Here is a 9,640-nt window from a genome sequence, read left to right as displayed (position 1 = left end):
CTGGGAGCAGGTGTGTTCCTTTGTGTTTACCCCTAGGCAGGAAACACTCATCCAATACCATGGACTACTCATGCCCTTTTGAATTGGAGCTTCTGGATGGTCAGGAAGGATAGATGGAAATAAGGAAGAGAGAGGTCAGTGTTAAGGGCTTGACCTGAGATGAGAGAGAGCACCAGCATGTCCACCCCCGTGTCTGAGGAAGTCTGTGTGTCAGGTGGCAGTGTGTAGGCCAGAAGTGCGGGGGCAATATGGGTGGGCTCTGATTCAGTTCAGTAAAAAAGATATCTTAAATGGTTTCTAACATGTTGGAGACTCACCTCTGTGTAGAACTTTTCAGGAAAAATGTTATAAAATCTCATAAAGCAACTCTTCTCTCTTCTAACCTATTTGCAATGCAAGGAGCCTGCATCATACCAGAAGTTCAGTTCTTTCTTCTCGTGTCTTCTTGAAATGAATCACTACCACTTCGTCAAAGTAAAGCAGATGCCTGGTTTCCCAGGTGCACAGCAGTGTTTGAAGACACCCTGTCTTCCTTAAAACCAAAGAAGAAACAACAGTTCATTGGTGGGGCACATAGATTAGAGTACATTATCAATGATCTGTCCTCCCTGAAACCTGCTACATGACTATCTTCCACACTCAAAGACCAGGAGACCATGACGCTAATAACCAGGAAGTCAATAAGGAACATGAACAGAGCAGCACGGATTGCAGAAGGTGGCACACCAAGGATCTGCAGCACAGCTGCTAGAACACAAGAGCTTAACTTCAGAATTGACTTTCTGCCACCTACCAAGTACGATGTTAGTGTCAAGCACAAAATGCAGACATGCAAGTAGCAGGTGACACCCCACATCCATTCACAGAAGTGGGAACTATCTGCATTGGAACAAGGAAGTATCTTATTCTTATTCATAAAAATAATCAGGAAACAAAGAATAAAAATGGGTGGAAGACTTCTCATTTCACTATTATATATCTGCTGGAATTCCCTATAAATAATACATTTTAAAAACAGTGTTCTTAACTTAATTTTTATGTATGCTATATACCTACCTAATGCTCTTTTGGAAAAGTTTACATTGAATTTTTGTGTGTGTGTGGTACTGGGGACTGAACTCATGGCCTTGGGCATGCAAGGCAAGCAATCTACCAACTGAGCTAAACCTCCAGTGACACACTGACTTTTAAAAAACTAGCATTTGCTTGTAAATATTACTGGCTATGTCAGGCACAGCTAAGTGAAAAGTGGGACTTGTGATATTCAGAGAATGCAATGCTGTAGAACTGGGGTTCCTGATTCATAAACAGTATGTGGCAACTATGAAAGCCATGAAAGCAGAAGGAGTAGCGAAGCTGACTGAACAGATAACAAAAGGAGATACTGAGGGATATGCCAAACTGAAGAATATGTTCAAGCCAACCATTGGTATGTGGGCTTGTGAGCCTAGATCTTCTGTTTCGAAAGAAAAGAATACAGTGTTGATGCAAAAATATCTAAGAGTTAAAAGTGGGTAATTAAATAAAATGCCATCAAAATACACAACTGATAAAATGAGCTGCCAATTTGTGAATTTAGCTCAAAGAGAAAAACAGATGTTTGTAAAGAGAGAAAACCTTTGTCTTGTCCAGGATGCTTACAGATATGTTTCATTTAGCTCAGATGCAAATAACTTTAAATAGATTTCTGATTTCTGAATGAACCTATTAAATATTATACTACACAAATAACAAGGTTTTCTTTATAGAGTATTCTTTTATTCTTAAAGCCTCACATATAAAATATCTCAGAGAACATATGAAGGGAATAAGCCAAAGGATGAGAAAATGGCTAAAACCCATTCTCAAATGTGCACATGTAGCCTGAAGATTAGGAAAAGTGGCCAGACACATTGTGTATTCAATACTGCACTGAGGCTACAGGTGTATCAGTATGGCTATCCTGATAGTGATGGCACCAAGTCACTAAACATGCCTAGCTTTCCTCAGAAATATGACGCAAAGCCAACAGCCTCAGTTTGACGGCACCTAAATGTTTCCTAAAACAATTACTGTTATGGTTTGGATGTGAGGTGTCCCCCAAAAGTAAGACAATGCAAGAAGGTTCAGAGGAGAAATGATTGGGTTGTAAGTATCTTAACCCAATCAGTGATTTAATCCCAATAGGAATTAACTGAGTAGTAACTGAAGTGGTAACGGGTGGCTGGAGGATGTGGGAATTGGGGAGTGGCTTTAGGTTATATATTTGTTTCTAGAGAGTGGAGTCTTACTCTCCCTGCTTCTTGATCACCATGATGTGAGCTGTTTCCCTCTGCCATGATGTTCAGCCTCATCTCAAACCCCAACAAATGGAGCCAGGCTTCTATGGACTAAGACCTCTGAAACCTCAAATAAACTTTTCCTCCTCTATAATTGTTCTGGTCAAATCCATTGGTCACAGCAGTGATAGAGCTGACTGAAACCACCATCAACGTATTTAATCCACTAATTAATACAATACCACATTACCACTTACCCCAGAAAATACAATTTTAAACTGACAACCATTTGCTTTGATACCTTTACTTCCATTTCGTTACCCAGTGATGATGAATTCAATACTTCAAGTGATACAGTTTTATTACAGAATGTCTAAGATCTTATATTTTAGCTCTGCCCATGTTATTGTTTAATTATTTTATAAATAATAAAATATAACATCCAAGATCTGTTAAGTCAGATTGTTGTGAACATTTCTGTAAGTCATAATCTACTCAGATACTTTCTATGACTCACCAAACACAAAGACCTATGAAGTATTACAGTTGCCATAAATGAATTTATCACCAATAGCCTTGATAGTCAACAAGAGCTTCACTAGCTGCATGGGTACTTGGCACCAATCCAGCCCTGGTAAAGCAGAATCTGTAGTTTTATAAATTCCCAGGGGAGTTGAGTAAACATCGCAGCCAAAATTTCCAGCAAGGAACATTCTGATGGTGACTCGCATGTTACTAACAGAATTTCTTCTTCTGTGAGTAGATGTGACAGACCAAGATGTCAGTGAAGAAATTGTGCATATTAAAATTAGAATAAGAAAACTATTTCCAATTAATGTCCACCTACCCTATGCATCGAAGCAGTGTCAGAGGATATGTGATTAGGAATGCATAAAACTCACTATGAGTGTCAAGAAAAAACCTTTATTACAATAGGCAATTTAACACTGACTCCCTAAAATCTTCTAAAACATTTCTGTGATCACATTGTAGAACACCCCTTGACCATAGTTCACACACAGCTCACAGTTTTCAGTATTCATTGTGAGTCTTATTCTGTGATTCCAGGGAAATTAAGCACAATTGCTATTCACAGTTTAGAGCATTAGCCCACCACAGACACAGTGGTCAGCCTAGGCCCTTCTACTTTCCCTCTCCTCAGGGGATTCCCAAAACCACAGTGGTGTCACAGGGTTGTGTGTCCTTCTGATGAACAATCAGTGGCCATGCTGGAACTGACCTCAACACCAGATCAAGCTGGGCCCAAGAGTCACTAGTCTTGGGTACCTTGTCAGAAACATAAAATATCTCCCCCTGCCTCCTGCCACCACATGATTTGGCTACTGCCATGGTCTGGGGACATTTCTATCAAAGTTAGAAATACATTACAATTCCTTTGGGTCAGATCTATGGGATCTCCCCTGTTAAGGTCTGTAGACAAGTCAAAATAACATGTGGTATTTTCCCAGAGAAATGTTAGAGTTCGTAAACAAGTCTGGATGGTGCCTGGCAAAATGTCAGAGGGAGTGGTTTGAGAAGTACCAAAAGCGAGCCATTAAGTGTGGAGATTCCTTATTGGTTGACTGATGTATCTATTTTATGCTAATTAAGATAAGCTGTGCAAAATGTATAAATAGCTCTGTTGTCCTACAATAAACGGCTTCCATTCCTGCTGCATCAACGTACACAAGTTATTCGTCACCCCCCGGTTATTCTGCTGCAGCCGGACTGCGGCACTCCCTGTTAGATGTCTAGCTGACTTAGATGCCCTGGCCAGAGCAGGAGTTCTGGATAGAGCTCTGGACACAATTCCATACTGAGACATTGACCAGGTACCTTATGTCATTGTCTGGTAAACATTTCAATGAACTGAACTAGTTGATGTTTAAAACTTACTAAGAATAAAAAATGCTTCATTATTCCCAATAAAAACAAAATAGTTATCAATTGCCATGTTAAAAATGATTCAAAGTTCAAGGCCAACCTCATAAACTTAGCAAGTCCCCATGCAACTTAGTGTCACCCTAATAAAAAATGAAAGGGGCTGGAGATGTGCTCAGTGGTAAAGTACCCCTGTGTTCCATCCTTAGTGTGAAAATTAAAAAAGAAAAATGAGTTGTTTCTGGAAGGTTGACCATTTGTGAGATAAGTGTTCTTTTTTACTAACTCATGATATCTTACTGGTTATTGTCATTAATCCATTTCAATATCCTTTCTACCCTCTTTTGTATCAAGTCTTCACTTTTCTCTTGACTCTGATTGTAGAATATAGAACATGAAACTCAGAATCCAGCAGAACTTATTGGAAAGAAATCAGATGACAAAGTTCCAGATAAAGCTATCCATTATACCACATTTGATGTTAAAAAGCAGAATCCATGCCAAAATATTCATCATGTCCTGCTGAAATCATGATATAATTTATGCCTCTATCATGGGAAAAGGTTTTCATATTTTCTTTTGGTCAAAATAATTTTTTTTAAAAAAATTGCTGAATCTTTCAGAAGATTTGGAGAGTTTTCTCTGGGTCAGAAAGATAACATATGTGATGAACAAGTCAGTGAAAAGAACTATTTAAAAAACAATAAATGTAACAAAAGTGTTTCATCAGCCACTACAGGAAAGGGAAGTTTGTGGTCTAAAACCACAAATCACCTGTCCCCAGTTTCCCTCCAGAGTTCTGGCTGATAAGGTAAAAATACACAAAATTTAGCCAGAGGTGGTAAAGACACTTCACAGAAGGCTTTATATATCAGAAGGATTCATTCATTCAAAGATACTTATTGAGGGGTCGTTGTGTACTTGGCAATCTTCAAGGTACAGTTTAAGGCAATGAACACAATCAAACTCTTTTCTTGTGAAAATTACATTGTACTGATGAGAAAAATGAACATGAATAATATATGTTAGCTGGATGTTTTAATATGACACAGGGAAAGGTACTAGGGGTTGCAATAAAAGAATTGAAGGAATCTCTTTTATTCTTCTTCAAAATTATACCTTTGACTTCCTAGGCTTGGTCAGATGATATGCAACAGGGAACCAGAAAAAGACAACAGAGGCCTCTGACCACTTATTCTTGACACAGTGGTCTCAATGCCCAATACCCTTGGCCAGCCAGGCAGTAGCCTCTCCCTGAGTCACAAACCAGTCTCCCATTGATTTGGGTTTGAATGAATGGAATCACAAGGCCACCTGCCTCCTGGCTATTGGTGAACACAATGAAAAGAATAGGCCAACTCTGGACAGGGCAGATGGGTGAGAGGGGAAGAGAGGCACAGGGTGATGTGGAATGATGGGGACAGCAATGATGGTGGAATGTGATAGACATCATTATCCAAAGGACATGTATGAAGACATGAATCGGTGTGAACATACTTTATATACAAACAGAGATATCAAAAATTGTGCTCTATGTGTGTAATAAGAATTGTAATGCATTCCACTCTCTCATTGTTTAAAAAATAAAATCAATTAAATATTTTAAAAATAAAAAATAAATAAAAATAAAAAAGAAGTATATGTCATAATAATTGGAACTTAAATCTCATGAAAGAGAAATAAAAACTCATTCTCAGGGCCCAAATGACCTGGAGAAGAGAAAAACTGCAACTTCAGGCTGTACAGGCTGGCATGGGGGGAAGGGAGATTATGAACCCCTCTAACCTTCCATGTGGAGGAAAAGAAATTCTAAACATGAATCCCCTCTAACTGTCCTCTACAACCTAAGGGAAGGGTGGAGGAGGAAGTGAATTTCACTGAGGATGATCAGAATCCTGCACACATGCTCACCAAAACACTAAGTTATAATCCCAGGACCACAGAAAATTCCCTTTCTTCGACATCTTACCCACACATTACTCAAGGCCTATGTATCTGAATTCTTTTAACAAGTACATCATGTCCAGATTTCAAGAAAAAATTATTAGGCAAAAATCATAGCTTGTAGAGACAGTGCATGCATCAGAAGCCAGACTCAGATGGCAGGCAATGATCAGACGAGGACTGTCAAGCAACTGTGACTCATAAGCCAAGCCTGATGATCTGCTATTTATGCCTATGCTAACTCAGGTCTTCGGGAAAAGGGGTGAGGGAACTGAGAGCAGGGCAGGCAGAGGGAAGAGGCCTCATTAGCATGAGAGAAAAATACACCTCCTAGGTCAGGGAGAGAAAATATTGAAGGGACATGAGTAACTAAAGATAAGTGAAACTGAGAGGACCAGGAGACCTGTAAGTTTCAGGGTTTAATCAATGCTTAACTTGTATATGTACTGCACTAGAGGAGAGTTAGGAAAAAGACAAAAGGCTGGTCAGTTTGCGTGTTCATTGCACATTCTAATACATATTATGTCCCATGTGAGCATGTGGCTTAATAAACATTTTTCTGATGTCCATCTGTTACAATTCGGGTATGAAGTGCCCACCCCCCCACACACACAAAGCTTCTATGTTAACACCACAAATTTTCAGAAGTGAAGTGATTGGATTGTGAGAGCTCTGACCTAAAGAGTTCATCCTAGTCGGAATGACAGGGTAGTAACTCTAGGCAGGTGGGATACTACTAGAGGAGCAGGGTTACTGGGGCTGTGCCCTGGCAGGATGTATTGAACACATGTCCCCTTCCCACCTCTCTTTGCTTCCTGATCCTACTAGGCGCTGAGCAGCTATTCTCTGCTGGGCTCTCCTCCATGATGAGCTGCCCCACTCCAGAGAGATCGAGTCAGCCATCTAAGTAGGGACTGAGTCCTCTGAAACCATGTGACCCCCAATAAACTTTATCTCTATCAGTTGTTCTTATTGGCTGCTTAGGTGACAGTGGGGAACAGCAAATGACTACAACAACAACAAAAAATCCAATAGAATGAAGGCAAGTACCAAGATTTTACATAGGTTTGCTAGATTATGGGTCCCCCTGCTGGACACAAAGGATGCAATAATTCTGAATCACCAGATCCTCCCAACCACTTGGAGTCACCTATAGGGATTAAATCTGGAAAAGCAAAGTCCATTTGCAGAGGATTAAGAAAAAAAAAATCCCATAGACATTTCCTGTCCCTGGAGTGTTATGCAGTGGATGCTTGCTTCTTTCTATAGAGTCATGCTAATTCTCAGGCTTTTAAGTTAGCCTCATTTGGAAAAGACAAATCCAGAGTGCACATTTTCCAGCACTATCTGGAAAGCAAAGATTTCTGGACACATGTACTAAGTCCCCAGACATTTGAGCTTATGGAATACTAAACAATGACTAATTGATGAGTCAATAAAGCTGTCCAGGTCATGTTTACATCAAAATGGGAAAACATCTTGATTATTCAAATTAGTGAAAAAATGCACACGGACACAATGTCAGATATAAGGAATCCTTAGTCAGAGGAACATTTTTGCATATAATACAAAACAGAGAGAGAAAAAATGCAACACTCATATACCCACTGCTTAAGATATCACCAGCACAGGGGAAGCCAATGGATACCATCTCAGAGAGCATTCCTTTTCCTTCTGTCTGATATTTGTGATTCTCATTCCCATGCAGTTTTGATATTTATCATAATCAAGCTTACAGATTTAAATCATCATAATATAGATATATATTCTTCCCCAAATTTCTTTTTCTGTTGGACACTATGTCTGGCATATTCATCCATGTTCAAACAGAGTCCTGGTTCTTTCACTGTAGTTTAACATTTCAGAAATGAGTAGAATAAACCCACTTCTCTCTTGGTTTTATCATAAATCATAATTTATTTAGATATCTATTCCCCTATTGTTAGGTGGTTAGGCTGATTCCAAGACTTTGCCCTACCCTCAATGCCACTCTGATTATTGCGACCATGTTGCCTTGGGAGTTTATATCCAGTTTTCCTGGGTATAAACCAAGTAGGAAATTCCTGGGTCACAGTGCTATATATTTACATACAGCATGACCAGATATTGAAGAAAGGCAAAGTAGATTGAACCAGTTTACACTCCCAAAGTTGAGAAAGTTAACCTTTTCACTTCTTGACTGGTCAGTGGTTTAAAGATCTCATTAAAATTCAATACTTTTTTATGATTCTATACCCTTAATATGAATTCTTGTTTTTCAACACTTTCCTCTTTGCAGACATCATTGCCCACACTAAAATACCCTCCTCCCTTTTTAGACCTTAACGTTATTTCACATTCAAATATCTCCTGCTCTTTTTCCAGTAGAGAATGTCATAGACTATAAACCTAAGATACACAGAAATATAAATCTTCAAATTTTTCTATAATTAAGCTTCACTTCTGATTATGAGCCTCGTGTTATTAAAAAATAAGAAATCAGGCTGAAATCATGTCCTGGTGAATATGATTAAGTTGACTATTGCTAAATCACTTTGAAAATTATTACCCAAATTCAGAATTTTACCATTCCCTCTATGTCTTCCAAGGACAGAATCTATATTAAGGGATGGAAAGGTAATAATTGATGTTACTGGGGAAAAAACTGCATTTAGAAACATGGAGACTACTTGGAAAGAAAATCAGACCAAGATAAAATGGGACAGCAGAAGCAAAGACAGTGAAGGAGATCAAACAATTTTGCCCCAACTGTGAGCTGAAAACCATGCGAGAAAGGTAAGACATTTTATATAGAATCTACAGCTAGTCAGCCTCCACAGAAACAATTAAATAAATCCAACTTCTGCCTATGTATAAGGAATTACAAATAAAACCCAAGGGAATGCCTCTGAAATGGGTTTTCTCAGTAATCTTTCTAAAAGGAACTCATTGAGGGATCCTTGCTGGATGAAGGCTATGGAACACCCTTAGTGGGGTGGAGCTGACCCCAAAGCAAATGGCTCCCAGGCAGTGCTAACCCCACCTCGTGCTACAGTCACCACAGGATTCAGGTGAGGGCCAGCCAATTGACACCCTATCCCCTTCAGGGTAAATGGTAAAAACCAGTGATCTGCAGGAGCCAGCATAGAAGCTTCTAAACCACAGAATGCCTGGCCAGCCTGCACCCACAGGTCCTGCACTTGTACACAGGTAGCAAGCACTTAGCACTGCTACACAGAAGCCCCACTGGAGGGAAATAGGTGCACAAGTTCAAAGCTGCCAGTCCCAGGAGCTCAGATGAGGGCAGGTAAACGGACACCCCACCCTAGTCACATATTGATACCCAGGTGATCCTCATCAGCTAGGGTGCGGCTATTATGCCACCGACCACCCACAGAGAGCCGGCATTCACAGGGCCCACAGTTGCAGTCAGACACCAAGGCTACTGCTACTAAGTCGCCCCTGCAGAGGGAATCAGTGCTCAATGTTCCGCAGCAGCCAGGGACAGTCCTGCACCCTGCACTCTTGCCTCCAAGGGAAACACCAGCATGTTGAGAGCCCATCAGATGTGACGCCCT

The 9,640-nt window shown here is 40.0% G+C and overlaps 1 protein-coding gene across 2 annotated transcripts in view; it reads right to left on the bottom strand.

Annotated features, from left to right (window-relative positions):
- The window catches only part of LOC144372406 (uncharacterized), a 65,845-nt gene that overhangs the window by 35,162 nt on the left and 21,043 nt on the right, over positions 1-9,640 (bottom strand). The gene's annotated exons all lie outside the window — the stretch shown is intronic.

The sequence above is a fragment of the Ictidomys tridecemlineatus genome, unplaced genomic scaffold (genome assembly GCF_052094955.1).
Source record: "Ictidomys tridecemlineatus isolate mIctTri1 unplaced genomic scaffold, mIctTri1.hap1 Scaffold_1016, whole genome shotgun sequence".
Lineage (NCBI taxonomy): Eukaryota > Metazoa > Chordata > Mammalia > Rodentia > Sciuridae > Ictidomys > Ictidomys tridecemlineatus.
This window is presented reverse-complemented; position numbering and strand designations above follow the sequence as displayed.